Consider the following 20350-nt stretch of genomic DNA (forward strand, 5'->3'; position numbering starts at 1 on the left):
ATATTATAATAATTGCAGTCGTTACCATTATCGACATAATTACAAGGAAAGACTGTTTGAAGCAACTGATATTTTCCTAAAATTACCACCATAATATCAAACATCCTGTACACAGTCAACACATAATGTTAAATAATAGACTTTTAAGACTGTTTACCGTCTTTGCCCATGTTTTACGTGCAGCCTTTACAGCAGAATTTAACACCTGAAAAACAACTGAAAGAACTGAAAACCCGATTCATGTAGTAAAAATAGATGCGGTAGACTTCGAAATGAATGACACAGTCACATTCATTATCTGCCTTAGACAAATTATTTCTTAAATACATTTACGGAGGAAAATGATTTATTATCGTTTTGACTATTAAGTGGTCTAAAATCCAATGTACGATGTGTCACCATTGTTATATCAGTACGTTGACTGGTTGATAGCTATCCACTACTACAATACTGAAGGAGAACTACAAGGAATATAAAAAGAACCAGTCAGCATACATGACAAATCAGAAATAACAATAGTGACATATCAGAGGTTGGATTTTCTTCTGAAAAATTATCAGATAGGTTTTAAATGAAAATTTGTCAGCTACGAATATATTATTTTAAAAAAAACTCTTTTGTTCAAGTTAATTACGGACTATTAATCGGTTAACTAAAATTCTGAAAAATGATAGAAAGGCTGAATTATAATATGGTTGCCAAACCTTTAGACTTGATCTTCCTGCTGATGATGCGATGGAAGTCTTTACTGTACGCTATTATAATAGCGTTATAATCGAGCAGAACAGTACATCTACTAGCGATTTTTAATCTATTTATGAGTCAGGTGTGGTTATTATATCAGGATAGGGTGACTTGACGACAATGCCGATCACGTAGGAGACCTACGGCTGGGAATATCGTGACTTCGAACGAAGGATTTGCTCTCCAGGCACGAACTAGTCAGTAACTCGTAGTGTCCAGGGAGAAGACAACATTATAAGCTATATCCAGTCCAATTTGCATGTTAATGAAACAATTGCTTCACAATGTTAGAAAGGATCCAAAGCAAATAGCAAACATACCAAGGACATATTTATCGTTAAGTTGGAAGACTGTTGACATGCAGGAATTTATCCAGGTTTTAAGGCTTGCAACCCCATAAACAACGTTAAAAATAAAAGCCATTTAAAAATATACACGCATGACACCGTTGCATCTGAAATTGGAAGACAAATAAATGTATTCAATAATAGCATAGATCAATCGACCAGTCGCGCGCGTGTGTTTGTTTGTATGTCTATGTGTGTGAGAGAGAGGCTGTGGGTCAGATAAACATACAAAAGAGATCGAAGATCTTTACCAACAAAAATGACCATGTCCGTGTCTTTGGGCCTGGTTAATTTCCTGTCTCGTTTATGTTTGTGTTAGCACCTGGGCACTAGAATTAAATTTAGCGATCTACTGTTCGAGGACAAGAATAAATGCATTCCACCATTTTTTACTGATGGTTGTGTGTGTGTGTGTGTGTGTGTGTGTGTGTGTTACATTTGCAAGATTGTGTTACTATGAAAGAAAAATGTAACCAAGAGGAAGTATATATATATATATATATATATATATATATATATATATATATATATATATATATATATATATAATGTAACCAAGAGGAAGTATATATATATATATATATATATATATATATATATATATATATATATATATATATATATATATATATATATATATATATATATATATATGGGGAGGGTGGAAGGTGTATGTTACTCACAGAAAAGCTCTTAGTGTGTCATATTTACATACAATAGAAAAAACAGACTTCTAACATCAGAAAGATCATGGTCATCTCTTTGTTCTGGGTCGATTTCAATTCTGTGTATTTTGCATTTACTGTTTTATTTATTTTGAATTATTCTAGTTGGACCAGAGAGTCGGTAAAAAGTTCGAAATGAGCAACTTAACATCTTTGACCTTTACCTGGACAGGCGCAGGTGCGACCTTGAAAAGGTGATTTGACAGCGGTAAATGTAAACACCAACTATCAATCACATGGAAGCTATAAAATCAACAATTAAAGTATAGATTTCGACAATGTGTGTATGCCGGTGCTGATTCTTTACAATTAACGCATCTGGATATCAAAGAACAGGTCAATGTCAACGCATCGATACCATGGATAACATTCAGAATAGGTCAATGTCAGCGCATCGATGTCATGGATAACATTAAGAACAGACCAATGTCAGCGCATCGATACCATGGGTAACATTAAGAACAGGTCAATGTCACGCATCGATACCATGGGTAACATTAAAAACAGGTCAATGTCAGCGCATCGATACCTTGGGTGACATTAGGAGACCAGATTGAGTGTCTACACAGTTTTTAATATTTCCACTTCATCCACCATCTCATTAACATGGCCTTCACCTTTAGGTTCCAAATCAACAGCATTTTTCAAAGTCGCCTAGAGTACATAATGTGCGACGTCTGATAACGATCCAATGATGCAAAATGTAAGACTGCCCATCAGAAATTCGTCAATGTTTGAAGAACGAGGGGAGTCGACAGGATGATGGTTTTGGGAACAATGTTATTCGTCGTTGGCGAGAGAGAAGAAAATGAATGTCATGTAATCTTGTATTCAAGTCTAAATCTGTCGTTATTCTGTTATCTAGTATCCTCCATATTTTATCAAAGAATCACATATACCTTATATTTGAGATATTAAACAGTATGTCGGCTTCCAATAAGAATATAGATGATCAACTTACACCTGATTGTCTATTGCTTTATACGTGAGTCTACGAGTACGTAGCTCGGAAATGTTTCCCTGATCTAACAACTGACAGAATATAGTCATGTTCCGCTGAAATTTCGAACTTCATACGAGTCAATTGTTTGCCGTTATCACCTAAATGTCAAAATGGCACGCACATTTATGTAAGCCAGTAGTGTTTTAATTTCATACATATTTAACACGAGTCTTTATTAGCTCTATAAATAGTATTACCATTCGGAAGTCTTGAGTTACAAAGAGGCTTACTTATTTGACGTTTTCATGACTAAAATTCTACGAACTGTGATACTCAGATTTTCTACTGTTTTAACTGCACATGAAAAAAGTTAAGTTTGCTGCAGTTTTTTCAAACAAACATTCTGCCTATGCTCTCCACTTAATGCTCCTTCTCTCTTTTGGAAGTATGTGTATTTTGGATTTTTAACGTAACTTTAACAATTTTTCAGTCATATCGCTACAATGTCTGCAGTGTGGCAGCTTATAGTGATGTCTAGCACTGGGGCATCATGCAGCAGATATGTAGCATGATGTCCCACCCAGTCACGCTATCCTGACAACAGGTTGACCAGACTTAGCACTAACTTCTTAATGCCGTGCGCCAATGCGAGGCAGCTGCTTGTACCATTTTTCTAAGTCTTTGGTATGACACGGCCGGGGTTCGAACCCGCGACCTCCAGCATCCGAGGCAGACGCTCTAACCACTATGCCACCGGAGCGGTCTCTCTTTGTTGACAAATAATAATTGTGTTGAAGGGTATTTAAAATGCAATCAGAACGAACGCAAGAAAGTAAATAAAAACGTAAATAAAACACTAGTGATATTAGCGCATTTAAATTTGGCTTTATTCAAGCACTTCATTAGAGTTGATGTTCACAAATTAAGTGACAATGTCGGAACACACATTTCAATATTCTTGATGTTTGTGAATTAGCCAAAGACGAAACACACATGTATCTATGAAGCACCTCATAGTGATGTATAAATTTCATTCATTGTCTCCGAGGAACTAAACACACCATCAGCTTGTGTGCGCTTACGAAACACACACACAAACATATATATATATATATATATATATATATATATATATATATAGAGAGAGAGAGAGAGAGAGAGAGAGAGAGAGAGAGAGAGAGAGAGGAGGGGTCATTTTATTACACACTCATTTAAATCTCTTGCAGATGAGACCAACTATCGAAATTCATTGCCCATTTATTTCTACAGATACGAGTGCATTTTAAAAAGCTAAAAGCTAACGAGTATAGTAATGAAAATGGACTCGCTGCTTTAAATGTAAATATTACCGTTATAAAAAACGTTTCCATAAGTAAATACCTTGTTAATTCATATATAGTTAAAAAGTTCTTATTATAATAATACGTGGGCGCCACATCTGTTTTACCATACTAGCTTTTAAACAGATTTATTGCTGAGTGAACAGTAACATAAATTGCAATTAAAATCAGCTTACCTTAACGAAGACAGTTGTCTTGCAAGAATATTCCTCTTGGTAACTTGTTTCCCTTGTCACTGGTGTTCACTAGTCGCTGTCGTCTGCAAATGTTGTTGTAGTTATCTTGAAGTGGGCTTCATTGCATGGTCTCACTCCCTGGGAATATACAATGTGCTCTCAGAACCGAGTCTGTGCGCCAAATCAATAATAGATAAATTAGAACCAATCAAATATGACACATACTTTGACGTCGTCGTCCTCTGCTTCCAATCTGAAATAGCCTGCAGCTCGGCGCTGATACAACTCTTTGAAATAGGTTTTTCTTTCAATCGAAACAGTTCAGTGGATTAAACTACACCTGAAGAAGCGGGGGTGGGTTAATAACGTGAACGTATATACTTCGTGGAGGCAGAAGACGATTTAAATGTCAAAGGCTTGTATAATAATAGCCAGACGGAGGAAGTCCATAAACCTGATGCTGGCTGCGGCTGATTCTGTTTGCATTCAATTGAATTACCTTAAACTCGGCACGACAAAATGCCCATCACTGCAGTAAAGAACCTCAGACGTATGGGTCATAAGATTGTAGCTTGCTCAAAATACATATTGGAATCAGTGTTTACCAAATACTCGACTGCATGCAAATGTGATATATATGTGTGTATATATATATATATATATATATATATATATATATATATATATATATATATATATATATATATATATATATATATATACTGATATTGTAGGCTTTAAAGTTAGGATCGTCGAATAAGCTAAGAAAGACACTGACCTTCAAAATATATATATATATATATATATATATATATATATATATATATATAAAATTTCCAGTTTCAATCAGATGACCGAGGCCAACTACTGATAAACAGACGCCATGTAGATCCCATGTTATGCAAGGGGAGTTACTCTGATATCGCGGTAATACTCAACAAATATTTTGTACGATTGCATATGCTTGTCCTAATGTTTGGAGCTTGCTGTATATGTTGCACAAAGTGCAAATCACCTTGGATGGATGCTACTTCCATGATCATTGTTTTACCACCTGTGCCGTCCAGCAGAAACTTATCAGAGAGAATTAAAGAAATACATATGTAGCCACCCGTGATGGTTGGAGTAGCGCCTTGATTGTAGCTGAGAATGGACCACCAACATGAGTATGAAAGTACATGTCGACCTCAGACTGTTTAAACAACTCCCAGTGTTCCAATGAAAAGTAATATGCCGTGTACAACTAAGCTTTAAAGTCAAGACATGTCAATCGCGACAACCATCAGGAAAAAAAAAACAACCGTCCATACTTCATATTTGGACTCTTGTTTGGTACCATATTATATATTCGATATCTTGGTTCTTGACAAACACGGTAAGCATGTGATCTAACTCTTGCATTACGGCATTAGACGACAAAAAATGGTTTACCGATTTGTTACGATTTGAAGACGATGTAGATTCAATCTGAGAACACTGGGTACGGCCATTATTAGGAAATGATGATATTTATGGGCGTATTTTTAAAATAGGGTACTCGTCAGCAATCCCGACATTTTCAAGAAATCAACTGGTGACGTGGAACTAGTAACTTATGGTCATGTAGTGGATATAAGAAAAGTACATGGTAGGTGGCGTTACGCAGATAAAATGCCGAATACCGCGACACTGAAGAATTAAGCTAAGTTATCATAAGCAGTTAGACAAATAACCTTTCAATCACATATCGATGTCCAGTCGTGCATCCATGGTAACGCCAAAAATTGTCTTTATAGTCGTAATATATCTACAAGAAGACGATTACTTTTTAAAAAGTTTACACCAATTTAGTTCTGGTTACACATGAAGATTCTTTAAAAAAAAAAATCTGGACTCATTCAATCAACGGTCCTGTCGCTAAATACAGAGGAGCATAAAATGTATTCGGACTTTGATTAATGTGCTTTGGACCACTTGCTTCTTAGCACGAACATGTTATAATCGAATATTCGATCAAAGTCTGTAGAAGATGACGTTGATGCAATCATTCACGTGCAAGATAGCTTTGATTTGCGAGGTTTAAGAAGACTAAGGAAACAAGCCTTATCAGGCTTTCTCTGTCCACTTTCATATGTCAATTTGATGTTTCCTACAACTAATGCACGGGGTAGAAAGCTATTTCTTTGTCAGTATGGTAACGAGAAGGAAATGTTCTCCTTAAAAAGGTTTATCTTGCATGACGAACATGAACGTTGTCGAAACTGAAACGGCCTAGATTTTGTATTTAGCGTTGGGCATAGCTTAAGTCTGGTTACATTGAAATGGACAGGAGTCTACATGTGGCAGACAGGTTGGTTACATTGGAATGGACAGGAATCTACAGGTGGCTGATTGGTAGGTTATATTTGTATTGAGAGGAGTCTACAGGTGGCAGACAGGTTGGTTACATTGAAATGGACAGGAATCTACAGGTGGCTGATTGGTTGGTTATATTGGAATGGACAGGAGTTTATAGGTGGGCGACTGGTTGATTACATTGAAATGGACAGGAGTCTACAGGTGGCTGACTGAAAAATAGACAGGAGTCTACAGTTGGCTAACTGGCTGGTTACACTGGAAAGGACATGAATCTACAGATGGCTGACTGAAAAATAGACATGGGCCCAAGCTGACTGACTGGCTGACTGAAAAAGAGACATGGGCCCAAGCAAGGCGAATTTTGGCTTCGCCGCTGTTCAGTCTTGCTGGACATAAATTAATCATCCTCTGCTGGTTTCGTACAATAAAAAGGAGACTGATGGCCCTTTTGGGTGATAGCTACCGATGAACCGGAGCAGATTCTAATAGCCACAATAATAAAGTGAACGCGGTTCCATTTGTTGTTGTTTTATGTTTAATTCCATATTTCATATATTACGGCTGGTATGACAATTCGAGAAAACGCATGTAAGAATCACCAATCCACGGATCAATTTGCAATCCTCACATTGAAAACTGTCAAGTGGTTTTGAAAAAATAAATTCCCCGAAAAATCTTGTCGATAATCTGATGCGGAATCGGACAAAAGAACTTCTGCTAGCAGCGGGAAAAATAAAAGTTTTCATTGATAACGAAAGGTGTAACGGACAGTATAATACATGTGCTTATACCAAGGATTGACAAGGAATGAAAATAATGGAGCGATAATTCTTTCTACAGTGGATGACATTGAAATGGAATATGATGGAATGTGATATATAAATCCATGACGTGGCTTGAAGTGAATATGAAAAACTCTATATATAAAATAAAAGAAAATTTACAAGACAATCTTTAGATAATGTGATGGATGAAACTCAAACTTTGAAAGTGACAATGTTACAATCATTATATAATTCTGTCAAGCAACATCACAGGTGCGCTTAGGTCGGAAGTTATTGTTGGCGATAAAATTATTTTTACAAAAAGATATGTTGACCTAGGACTAGATTTTTGTATTGAGAGCAATATGATTCAGTTCTAGCAACGTCATATTTCAACAATAGGCACGTATTTTAATATTTTACAATTCAACGCTAATTATCAATATCGACAGCCGAGAAAGCTATCAGTTACTCTGCATCCATTAGCCATGTACCTAATATAAACTGTCAGGAGTAATAATGGATATGAGTGTACTTGGTGATTGCAAAATCTGTGAAGGCGTGCATGTGATGTTTCAAATTACGACACTTCAGGGAATACTATGAAGAGACTTTAATCTGAAAACATAAAGGCGGATGCTAATATGAAATATTTTTCGTAGAAAGAATACAGCTTCAAAATATCGTTGCGAGCCCTAATGTGTTTTTTGTTGTGGGGGGGGGGGAGGGGCGGAAGAATGGGGTTGGGGCAGTTTTACTTTGTTTCGAGATTTCGATGCCATGATTTTGAAACTGTTGTACACCAGGATTGAGAGACAGACACAGACAGTTGAGTTGTGTCGAACATTCGAGTTACTGATGCTCGAGTTACCTATATTGTCTACAGAGCAAAGAACGCTTATTGTTCAGGCTTATGGACGTTTGCATTGAATCTGAAAGCAGAATGTGTGTGTGCGTGTGTGTGTCTTTATTAAATTCGTATTGAAGAAACGACACAAATGTACCCTAATCATGAGAAACATGTATATGTGATATAATGTAATGTGGCGTTTAATCAATGGCACTAGCATATTGCAAATGATACAGCGGTACAAATTTGCATGTTTCTTTATTGGTAAATTGTCAAAATGATACGACTGTAAAAAGTTACATATTACTTACTCACCCTGTCCTGTAAACAAAGATACCAGACGGTTCAGGAAAAACGAACAACCAACTGACAGGCATCCTTGCGGATGTGATATATCGATACAGCTTTAGGCAAGAAACTCAAGGAAACAGTCAGAAGTCAAATGAAGGAAATGAAACTTTTCAAAGCGTTCAGTAGATAGAGTATATGTATATAGTAGACCTAGTGCCCCCACCCCCACCCCACTCCCACAACCACATCGAAATATTTAAAAGTTAATAAATAGAAGGCGTCTTACTGTCAACAGAATGATGTTGCAGTCAACTGGTCAGAGATTAAAATCACCGCTCTGGTGACCTAGTGGTTAGAGCGTCCGCTTCGGATGCTGGAGGCCATGGGTTCGATCCCCGGCCGAGTCATATCAAAGACTTATAAAAATGTTACTAACAGCTGCCTCGCTTGGCGCTCAGAATTAAGAGGTTAGGGTTAGGACTGGTCGGCCTGGTGTCAGGACAATGTGACTGTGTGGGACATCATACTAGATGACTACGGCGTTATGCCCCAGTGCTAGACATCACTATAAACTGACACACTGCAGACATCGTTGAGATATAACTAAAAAGTTGTGAAAGCTACGTTAAAAATCCAAATCACACACAGAGAGAGAGAGAGAGAGAGAGAGAGAGAGAGAGAGAGAGAGAGAGAGTGATTAAAATCTTTTTTAGACATGTAATATTTATGCTGAAGTAACCCAGAAATGTGCGATTTGGCAAAAATAATCTAGAACTAATACACGACTCATGCAATTCTTTGACGTTAAAGAAATGATCTGCAACCATTACATATAAGTTACATGGAAATGAAGATCGCCTAATCTGTACGAGAATTAGATGTCAAAGGATGAAGTCCCTAAGCCACCTATTATTTACAAGAACCACCCAAGTTCCTTCCTACATTATCCGTCTTTCCAGCTTTAAAGCGTGTAAGATCTCTTTTAAAGATGTGCGAGTAATACTTTAAAGATGTGTGAGTACTATTGGGAAGATGTGTGAGTACTATTTTAAAGGTGTGTACAGTGGCGTAGCTATGATATTTTGAGCCACTGTGTAAAGCTTATTGATGGGCCCCTGCCTAAGCTATGGTGTACAAAATAATTCCGGGCCCATATGCTCTTGCAATATGTGTGCTACGCCCTAATGATAAGCTCAGCTACTCAAGAATGGTCACATTTGTATCGCAGAAATGAAGACTAAGATAATCAGAGATCTATATATTATCTAACAAGTCAGCGATGCAATACTATTGTTTATATGTTAAGCATTACATTATACACAATAAGAACAGGTAATGGCATAATACTTTCGAAGTTATTGCTGGCCTATCTGGAATTCATCTGAATCTCAAAAGACCGTACGAGATTTGTTTTGCCCAATTCTAGAGCTGGATCCTGGAGCCATTTTCAGAAGACGCTTGTGACTTATGTTGAATTTATATGCAAGAAAAAGCAAAACACAATGAAATGTTTAAACTGTCTCGGGTTAGGAATCGGTGAAGGGAGATTAAAATCTCTGTATAGATGTGAAGATAGCTGATATACATAGTGGAGATAGTGACAGGTTATTCGTGTTGTTTAAAAGAGTACCACAAAAATATAATTGAACGAATCGATATATTATAAAATTTCAGAATAATCTGTTTCACTTATTTTGTATTAAATGTAAGTTTAGTGGTTTATCTGTATTTTTCAATTTGTATTAGTGCAGTTTGGGATACAGTGCAATGCAATTCATAAACTCTGCAACTCTGTTTACTAGAAGTTTCAATTTTTTTAGAAAATAGTTTGACCTTGACTGTTTAGTTGTGAACACCTAAAGCTGACCTAGTTCCCGACCTTGATCAAGAAATCAGTGACAGAAGTAAACAACTTTTGTTTTTATTATTTATTTTTATTCTCGGAGTAAAATGATTATTTTTTCAAGGTCATACTGGGGCTACGTGAAATTTTTATATGTAAACAGCCTCTATTTCGCAATTCTGGGTTTTCCGAAATTGCGCAGTCGTCCAGTTTTATACCAATGTCTATAGAGATGTTTCTCAGTTGGGCTTTATTTCTTTACACTGGAAAGTGTATGTTGTGGCTGTTTCGAGTTCTATTTAATTTTTGTTCAGATTATTCGGATTCTAAAGGATAATTCTTTTTCCTGGAAATATTTGAATGCTCATACATAATTCTTGGACAAAGATATTTATTTAAATTTTATTCGGAATTCAAAAACCGGAATATTATTTTACTGGACTGTACACATCAGCTCTATACTGACTACAGTATATGTAATCGTCTTCCATTTTTGATTGTTTTCTTTGGATCTCGAACTTGAATTCATTAGAACAGTTCATTACTTGGAAATCTAAAAATTAATTCGTGGATTGTTCTTGGATTAATTTTGGATTTGATTCTTAAAACCGTAAGTTCTTATTTTTTTTTCATTTTTACATTGTTGTTTTCCAGGGAAATATATTATTTGTTAAATTTTTCAAAGCTTGTTGTTTTCACTCTTTCTTTTGTTACTGTATTTTAGAGATTAAACACGTAACATAAGATTTCTTTAGCGATAGCATTGACTTTTCACCTTCCATTTTAAAATATCGTATGTGTATTGCAGCTTCCAATAAAAAATACATTATAAATTTTGATGCAAAAAGAAGTAAAGGTCTTTTATTTGTTTTGTACCTCACTGGTAACTTACTTTTCATTTTTGTGAATGCAAAAGCACTTTGTCTCGGGGTGTCACTTGGAAGCTGTTTCTTCCATCTTGATTCATGAGTTTCATATTTACATGAGACCTTTACACATAGAAAGTTCTTTGTTCTTCCGTAGATATTAGATTTGTAAGCTGACAATCGAATTGTATATACCTCCTGTCTACATGTTTTATACTCCTGTAATGGAAGCGGGAAATGAACCAATAAGTTGGACAACATATTTCCGATACAATTCCCTTGTACAAAGTGTCAAAATGCTGAAGCCATTTATCTATACACGAGCAATCATTCTTCTACAACTTGTATTTCCACTCTGTCAAACTTCAGTGCTTGCATGGTACAGAAATGACGAATGCGCTATACAAATGTGGAACTGCCGATCAAACGATCACATCAAAAACGCCAACACATACTAGCTTTTGACATATCGTTAACGGACCAGCAGTGTAGCAAATGACGTGAATATAATTTCGTATCATTAGGACCGCTATAACTGAGTCTTGTTCACGACAAACCGTTGTTTTCACTCTAATTTGTCCCACTAAATCAGATCAGTTCAAAAATGCCCCATGTAACTAAAAATACAAGTTTGATGGGTGACATATCAACTATTTTGTTGAAAAAACTAAAAAAATATAAGTTATACACAGAACTTAGACGACAGTTTATGAAATAAATTTCAAATAATCATGGGTACATCGCTGGATCATGTTTTGTATTTAAATTTTATACTCTGATTACTTATATTAAAAGCTTTCAACACATTCGCAAAATTCTGTCCACAAGGTAAAACTGAGCTGTAAGCGAATGATTATTTTACTACTTTTAATGTCGTCAGCGCATCGCTGCCATGTCTACCAGAAATGGTGATTAAAGTCCGTTACGCCTCCGTATCCGCTTCTTGTGACGTAAACCGTACGGAACATTGTGAAACGATGTATATACATTCTTGTTTTGAAAAGAAAATGTCGTTTTCAGTTTGAATTGTTCAAAGAACTGTTTTGTCCAGTTAATCCCGCCTTATGACTTTCAAAGAAAATTCACATACCAGAATGCTAACCATGTTCATATCTTAGGCTACCGTCTTCGTTTAAGTCTTAATTCATGTACAAGATGCAAAATTATACGTACAGCGGAACAAATCATGATATTTCGAGGGATACTTTATAATCCCATCTTGTTTTCTCAAGATTAGGTGCCTGGAATTTAATATAAAAATTTTACACAACGTTGAAGTACAAAATCCGATGCTTCCTGATTGATTTACAGTCATGCAAATGGACATTTTTGACGGTTTAGGTAAGAAAGATCAAAGTCCTTTTCTTAATTTACTACATGGACTTTTATATGAACCTTATGAAATCAGTTGAATGATTTCACATTCTGGTTAGACAAGACTTGCAAATCACATATGCTAATCAATCGAATGTAAAATAAACCTCGTGCAAATCCACTAGTCAACAGGGAAGTTTGTAGACGTGTACATATCCGAGTAAGAACTTTTCCAGTCACTTGGCATTTATGGTTGCTTAAAACTAATGCTTTAAAAATTATTCAATGTCATCTCCATAAACTCTAAATCCTCCGAGACGTCTTGAGGGAGTTATGTTGGCGTGCACGCAATAAAAAAGGCATGTTGCTCAATGGCTAGACCTGCCCATTGAAAAAAAGATTTTTCATCATTAACAGAGCATTGAATATATTATAACGTAGTAAAATTATATTACCGACGGTATTTTTGCCTGCAAAAGTGGTGTAGTAATGGTCATACCTACGTATAATTTTAAAGGATATTACACTTGTAAACATGATATGTCGAGCGCTATGGCTATTATATTTGCCAGCAACTTTTTTGTATGAAAAAGATCTTTACATGAAAACCATATGATTCAAATTTTTTTTAAACCGTATTAAATTTATCAATCTACAATATTTTTCGATAACAATGCAATTAGTTATCTTTTGAGTCGAAACAACTTTATTCTTTTTATCGTCATCCTTTTTATATCTAAAAGTGAGATTGTTCTCATCGTCGTCCTTTATATATTGAAAAGGGAGAGACATTATTTAATGAAGGTACCGTGTGACTTTTTAAACAAATTGATAGAGGATGGATGAAAGTTAATGGGGAAAAATCATAATGTTTTAATCAAATTTCCTGTTTTTGACTTTTAAATAACCAGTCTCATGGTTCCAAACAAAGAAGGCAAAGAGCATTGTCCTTTTGAATGATTAGCGGCTTAACTCAATTTAATTAATGCATCTTGTGGTTTGTTAACAAAGTAATCTTTGATTGAATATAATGAGTTTGAAGAATATTCTACCCATGTCCCAAACTAATGACGATCCCAACAAACACCAATAATGCCCCCCCCCCCTTATTTTAAGAAAGGTTTCTCCCTTATTATAGGCTGTGCTGGAATGAAAGTATCTAAATTCCAAATACATTTTGTGTGTGCGTTGAGGTGGGGGCCTCCTAATTAGACGTGCCATTATTTAAGTTGATAATTAAAACGTGTGTATAATTACCAAAATACCAATCTTTGAAAACTAAATTTACATGCACTGATTTGAGTCCTTCGTACACGTAATTCCCATTTTCAGACAATAAGCTGAGAAACTGTCCACAGTTATTTTTATTATTTTTCGTTATAATTGGGATTCATTTGTCCATATTACCATTTCCTATCAGAAATAATAACGCATTTAGTTAGTTCTAGCCCCCTAAGCTTAATATTCACAAGATTCACTACACGCTTACTTTGTTGGAACTCTTCGTCTCGCTGATTTCCTTCACAGATCTAGTATAAACGGAAAAGATTTATGCAGAAATAAGTTTGATATATCGGTTTGACAAAACACACGGGGCCGCGATCAATGTCATCTCACCTCTGTCTGCGTGGGTTCGAGTCTCGGATTCGGCCAATGTGGGTATGTGAGAAAGCTTGGGTCGGTGGTTCTCTCAGGGCTTTTCCCGGGGTTCTTCCTCCACCATTAATACTGGCCGCCATGTATAACCTATTGTGTGCTGAAAAATGGCGTTTAAACCTACAACACACACACACACACACACACACACACACACACTGCCGTAGTCATATATGTGTTCTTCCCTCAGTCGGTAATGTGGGTCATTGCAGATAAAGACATGTATGGACAAAGTGGTGCTTAAAATCTGTGTGCAGGATACTGAGGACTAATGTATTTTATATATACAAAATTCGACAATAAATGCAGGGCGTGACAGCAAGCGTGATATTTCCATACTATATTAATACACATTACATCGCTGCATACTTGGCCAGGCACACGGATAACACATTCTAAAATACCTATATTGCATATATGGACATAAATATCCATGCAACATGTGCAACATGTCAGAAATGGTACGGCAGTTTTGTAACTTGACAATCAAATGCTACACACGATAGTGGCTCCTGCCTCAGGCAACATATCTGTTTAGCAGTAAATATTAATTGTCCGTGACTTAGTTGGTGTCACTGTGAATGAGCAATACTAGAAGGGTGACCGTTCTGTACGTTCCATGTCCGCTTTATTTAATGAAACTGACAAATATATCCTTTCCTGATCTCGATGTGGAATGAACTATCGACTTTATATATAGTGGGCTTTTGCATTGAAGCTGATAAGGGGATGGAGATGATTCCATTATAAATGGGCCATTTCGAAGATGGTCAGGAATCATCGGAAAAGTAAAGTAAGTGGTTCTGCCTAAGCGTCGTCATGCCGTAAAGTGTCACAGTGTCGCCATTGCCATTTGGGGCAATCCCTTATTTGATCTTCACCAAAACGTTAAGAGTTTGTTATTGTATCGTCTTGTTTCAAACTGCTGGAACGCATGGAATTTATCAAAAGAAATCATCAGTAAAATGTTAAGGTTGTGCTTTCTCCGCCATCTTTATTCTCATTCGTTCACACGTCAGTGGTGGTTTGATATTTCAGCCCAGAAAAGATTGCTATCAATGTATATTCTCCTTGGGATGACGAAATATACTTAGGCCAGTGTTCACAGTTCAAGAACGGTCTCCTCCAAAGAAGTTTTGAGTGTTAAAACTGCTCTCCATCTGTAAAGCACTTATTTAATACGGAACAGGACCGTCAACCCGATGGATAGACACTTTCTAATCTGGTTGGTAGATACTATTTAGTCGGAAACAGGACTGTCTATTCGGTTGGTAGACACTGTCTAATCTGGAAAAGATCCATCTAGTCAGTTGGTAGGCACTGTCTAGTCTAGAAAAGGTCCATCGACCCGTTCGGTAGATCCTGTCTAGTCTGGAAAAGATCTGTCTGCCGGGTTGGTAGAAACTCTATGATCTCAAACATAATACTGCAAATCTATTTTTACATGTACTATCAAATTTTGTGCTTTCCCGATGTCAATCAATTTTGCACGACCTCTTTTCTCACATCCGACATCGTTTGTCTATTTGATTTCCACAAAGAATGTTGGCGGCTACTTAATTTCACGTAAACAGGAACACAAGAAAGAGTGAAAACGAAAAGCTTTGAAAAAAATATAATAATTTATTTCCCTGGAAAATTATGTAAAAATGAAAAAAATATGAACGTACGGTTTTAAGAACCAAATCCAAAAATAATCCAAGAATAATCCACGAATACAATTTTTGAAGTCCTAATAACATAATATTCTAATGATTTAAAGTTCGAGTCCCGACGAAGAATCCAAGATAGAAGACGATGACGTATGATGTAATCTGTAGTGTTGAAGTCTATAGTTCCTTGTAGAAACAAGAAATATCACTCCGATTTTGGAAATCTTAATAAATGTTTCCAGGAAAAAAAATTAATCCGTTTGAATCAAACATACAACTTCCAGTGTAAGAGCACAACTACTGAAAATATCTCTCCAAAAACAAAGGTTATATCGTAATCTAAAACGCAAAAGGGGGGTCACGTGATCATGTTCTCGTCGAAATTATTTACTTGTTAAAATACACGTATACCCAGTACGGCCTTGACGAAAACCAATCATTTTACTCTTAGAAATAAAATTTTAAAAAATGTTTACATCTTGAACAAGTAGTCCCATCATGACCTCGACAACAGCCAATCATTTTAAAGAAAAAATAGAACTTATTTACTTGGCTGCTACTAAGTTTGAATCAAGGTCAGGCTCTAGATCAACGCATGGTGCTTACTAACACGAACAGTCAAGGTCAAATTATTTCATGGAAAAAGTATCATCTCTAGTGAATATATGTACATTACAATAGCATGTAATGAAAAAAATCAAAACTGACAAACAAGCAATTAAATTTAAATAAATATATATTAAATCAGATATAATAAATCAAATATACATAACAAAGGATAAACTTTAACTGTCATCAGTTCTAATTTGGAAAACTTCAATGGTAGTTAATGGCACGTTTTAAATATTTCGTGTGCAAAGAATTAGGAAATTTCAGCTACATTTAACGACCCTGGCCTGAAAATATACAGTTACAGATAGGAAATATTCACTATGCTATGTGGAACGAACTAGAGGATAATACCAAAATAGCTCGACTTCGTGTTTGTGCAGATGTCTGTCTGTCTCGACATTTTTCGTACAATATGTTATCAAAGCTCTAGAGATATATAGTTGCTTTATGAGTGAAGTGTTCTTTTGATATATATCTGTTATTGTTGTTGTTTAATTTTGTAACAATTCCGTCACGGACAGCAGAAAAGAACAATGCGTTTCTTTTTAAAAGTAGTTCTTATCACGTGGCCATCTTCACTGAGACGACCTGACTGAGGGAAACAGGCTGAGATAAGAAAAGTAAAGTTAGCAAATCGGGTAGATTTCTCGGTCGCATATGTGAAAATAAAACATCTCGATCACGCGACTGCGAAAGCTAGCAAGACAAGGCAAGACAAGACAAGACAGCATATTAGGTATATAAGAAAAAGAATATGAAATATAGCGTGTAATTCAATACATAACGAAAATATTAATAATTATAAATATCGAATAATAATAATAATAATAATAATAATGTTACGTTTAGGCTCTTAATAAACGCAACAAGAAACAGTGAAGACAACAAGCTATATAAAATTACCTTCCCTTGCAAAACAAGGAAAATATTAGGTAAAGAACTTAAAGTTTTAAGAATCAAATTCAAAAATAATCCGAGAATAATCCAAGAATTATATATTATTAGTCCATTGTAATAAAATGTTCTAATGAATTTGAAAATCCAAAATGGAAGGCGCTGACGTATACTCTACCCAGTATTGTACGGACGTGTCAACATTTCTTTGTTGATCCACAAACAATAATATTCCGTGCTTGATTTCAGAATAAAATTTCAATAAATGGCTTTGTCCAAGAATTCTGTATGAGCACTTAAATATGCCAGGGAAAAAGAATTAATCTTTATGAATCGAAATCATTTGAAGAAAAATTAAAATACAACTCCAACTGGAAACAAGAGAAGAAAAAAAACCCTTTCAGTGTCAAAGGTAAAATGCCCATCTGGCTGGTTCATTTCAAGAAAACGATAATACAGTCTAAGTGAGACAAAAAATAGATACCCGTATGAGGGTCACGTGATCACTTTCTAGAAACAGACCGAAGCTTCAACTGCTTAAAAATCACGTACTCCCAGTTAGCCTCGATTTCACTCTTATCAATCCCACATTACGAATGAATAATATTTTTAAAAAATTGTTTACTTCATTCTCAATCAAAGCCAGGAACTTGGTCAGCTTTTAAATACAAAGTTCTATTATTAGGTGTTTACGACAAAACAGTCAGGTCAAACTAATTTCTGGAAAATGTCAAATTCCAGTAAACAAAGTTACATTACTTTAACATGTAATGGAATAAAAAGTATAATTTTAAAACTAACAAACAATTAAATACAATTAAATGTAAGTTAAATATAATAATAATCATAATAATAATAATAATAATAATGATTAAGATTATATAAATATATTATGGTAATGAGAGATAGATATTTTCTAAATCCAAACTAGTTTTAAAGAGCTAAACTTTTAGACAACGTATTGGTGTTAGCCGTCAAAACTTGTCCGTGTTGATCTGTTAGTCGTAGTTCAACATATTTTGTTAGCAATGTATCTGACAAAAAATTTTGATTTCTCCATGCGTAGCTAATCTCAGCATCATCTAATCTGGCTTTTAATTCTAGTATCAATTAATTGCCATCGGATTTATCCCAAAATGGTTTGTATAAGAGAGAAAACATGATAAGATTTTGTTTCTTCTTCACCACTACTAAATAATCTAGCCCAATAGTTTATCATACAACTTTTAATATTACTAATTCGCTGACTGGTTATAAAACTCGATCCGGTTGTCTCAGAGACTCGATATAAACGTATCATTCCTCAGTCTGGTTAGTTTTGGGTAAACAAAAGATCATGCTGAATGTGTGCATAATTGATCCGTCCAAAGTCATTGGTGTTAATACTCTATTAAGTTTTAGCCATCAATAAAATACCTGTCCTGTTAATTGATATTACTCCAAAGTAGTAATGAAATCGTCGATGTTACGATTTCGTTTGAAGTGCCTCGTGGTAGTGCTTACGTTGCTACGATATGACGTTAATGAAGTTAGCTTCTCGTAATCAGAAACCAGGGCTTAAGGAAGTTCAGAATGGCCAGAATTTATGGTACATGTCTTTTTCTAGAATGTGACCTAAAAATACAATGACATTCCGACTGGGTAACAGTTGAAGGTTATATGAACGAATGGTCGGACGCCGAATGAACGAAGTGTGAACATATTAATTAATCGTATTAGAGGAGGAAAATCGAAATCAGTCATGAGAAGGCCAAGAGGGGGCATTTATAAAAGGTCTTGCCACAATGAAAAGTTGCAGCTATTACTATATATTCATTCAGCATATGATGTCAAACCTCTCAAAAATATAATCACTTCATTCAGGAATTAGGTTGAAGACAGATGTACATATTAATAGAATCAATTAACTTCTGGAGGTAGGTTGAAGACAGATGTACATATTAATATAATTAACTGATGAATTAGGTTCAAGACAGATGTACATATTAATCCAATCAATTAATTAAGAAATTAGGGATTAGGTTGAAGACACATGTACATATCAAAATCATCAATTAATTCCGAAATTAGATCCAAGACAGATGTATATTAAAATTTAATCAATTAATTCAGTAATTAGGTTGGAGACAGATGTACATATTAATCCAATCAATTAATTCAGAAATTAGATTGATGACAGATGTACATATTAACATAATCAGTTATTACAGGAATTAGGTTCCAGACAGATGTGCATATTAATACAGCCAATTAATTCAGAATTAGGTTGAAGACAGATGTACAAATTAATATAATTATTTGAGGAATTAGGTTGAAGACAGATGTACATATTAATATAATTATTTGAGGAATTAGATTGAAGACAGATGTACATATTAATATAATTATTTGAGGAATTAGGTTGAAGACAGATGTACATATTAATATAATTATTTGAGGAATTAGATTGAAGACAGATGTACATATTAATATAATTAATTGAGGAATTCGATTGAAGACTGGTGTACTTATTAATATAATTAATTGTGGAATTAGATTGAAAACACATGTACATTGGTTACATGTCTAAACCATAAGGAACTACGCTGAAGTTAAACATTACAAAAGAAGTGTCTGATAACTAGTCACTTGAAAAGCTCTTTGTCTCGGATTCAGATATTTTGCTTTCCTTTTTACTTCATAAATCGTGCGTGTTTTACCTCAAATGAATATTGACAAGCTCAACACAGCTAAAATGAATAGTAATAGCAAGATTGGGGACTCATTTGTTATCTCTTATCTAGTACTTCGATCATTTGGTATCATGATCTTCAATTAAACCCATTCAGCGTTTCCGATAACCCCTCCAAAGGCCGTACTGATAAGATCAGGTAAATGAAACGGTACTAGACAAATTTAGTTGAAGACAATGTGCGAACAATGCCACCAACTCTGCTAATCAATACAATATCGATACTAATCTAGTCTTGAAGTACAATGTTGTGCAGCTGAGTTAA

The 20350-nt window shown here is 35.2% G+C and overlaps 1 protein-coding gene and 1 long non-coding RNA gene across 3 annotated transcripts in view; one reads left to right on the forward strand and one right to left on the reverse strand.

Annotated features, from left to right (window-relative positions):
• The window catches only part of LOC149806220 (uncharacterized), a 28119-nt gene extending 25030 nt beyond the window's left edge, over window positions 1-3089 (forward strand). Inside the window, exon 2 of the long non-coding RNA XR_016419875.1 lies at window positions 1922-3089. This is a non-coding gene — a long non-coding RNA (uncharacterized LOC149806220). The remainder of the gene's footprint in view (window positions 1-1921) is intronic.
• The window catches only part of LOC149806219 (uncharacterized), a 105673-nt gene that overhangs the window by 40637 nt on the left and 44686 nt on the right, over window positions 1-20350 (reverse strand). For both annotated transcript variants that reach the window (XM_089951169.1, XM_089951170.1), the window contains exon 2: window positions 4276-4413. The gene's annotated coding sequence lies outside the window, so the exon portion shown is untranslated. The remainder of the gene's footprint in view (window positions 1-4275; window positions 4414-20350) is intronic.

This window comes from Sinohyriopsis cumingii, chromosome 2 (assembly GCF_028554795.1).
Source record: "Sinohyriopsis cumingii isolate HCF-2022 chromosome 2, ASM2855479v2, whole genome shotgun sequence".
NCBI lineage: Eukaryota > Metazoa > Mollusca > Bivalvia > Unionida > Unionidae > Sinohyriopsis > Sinohyriopsis cumingii.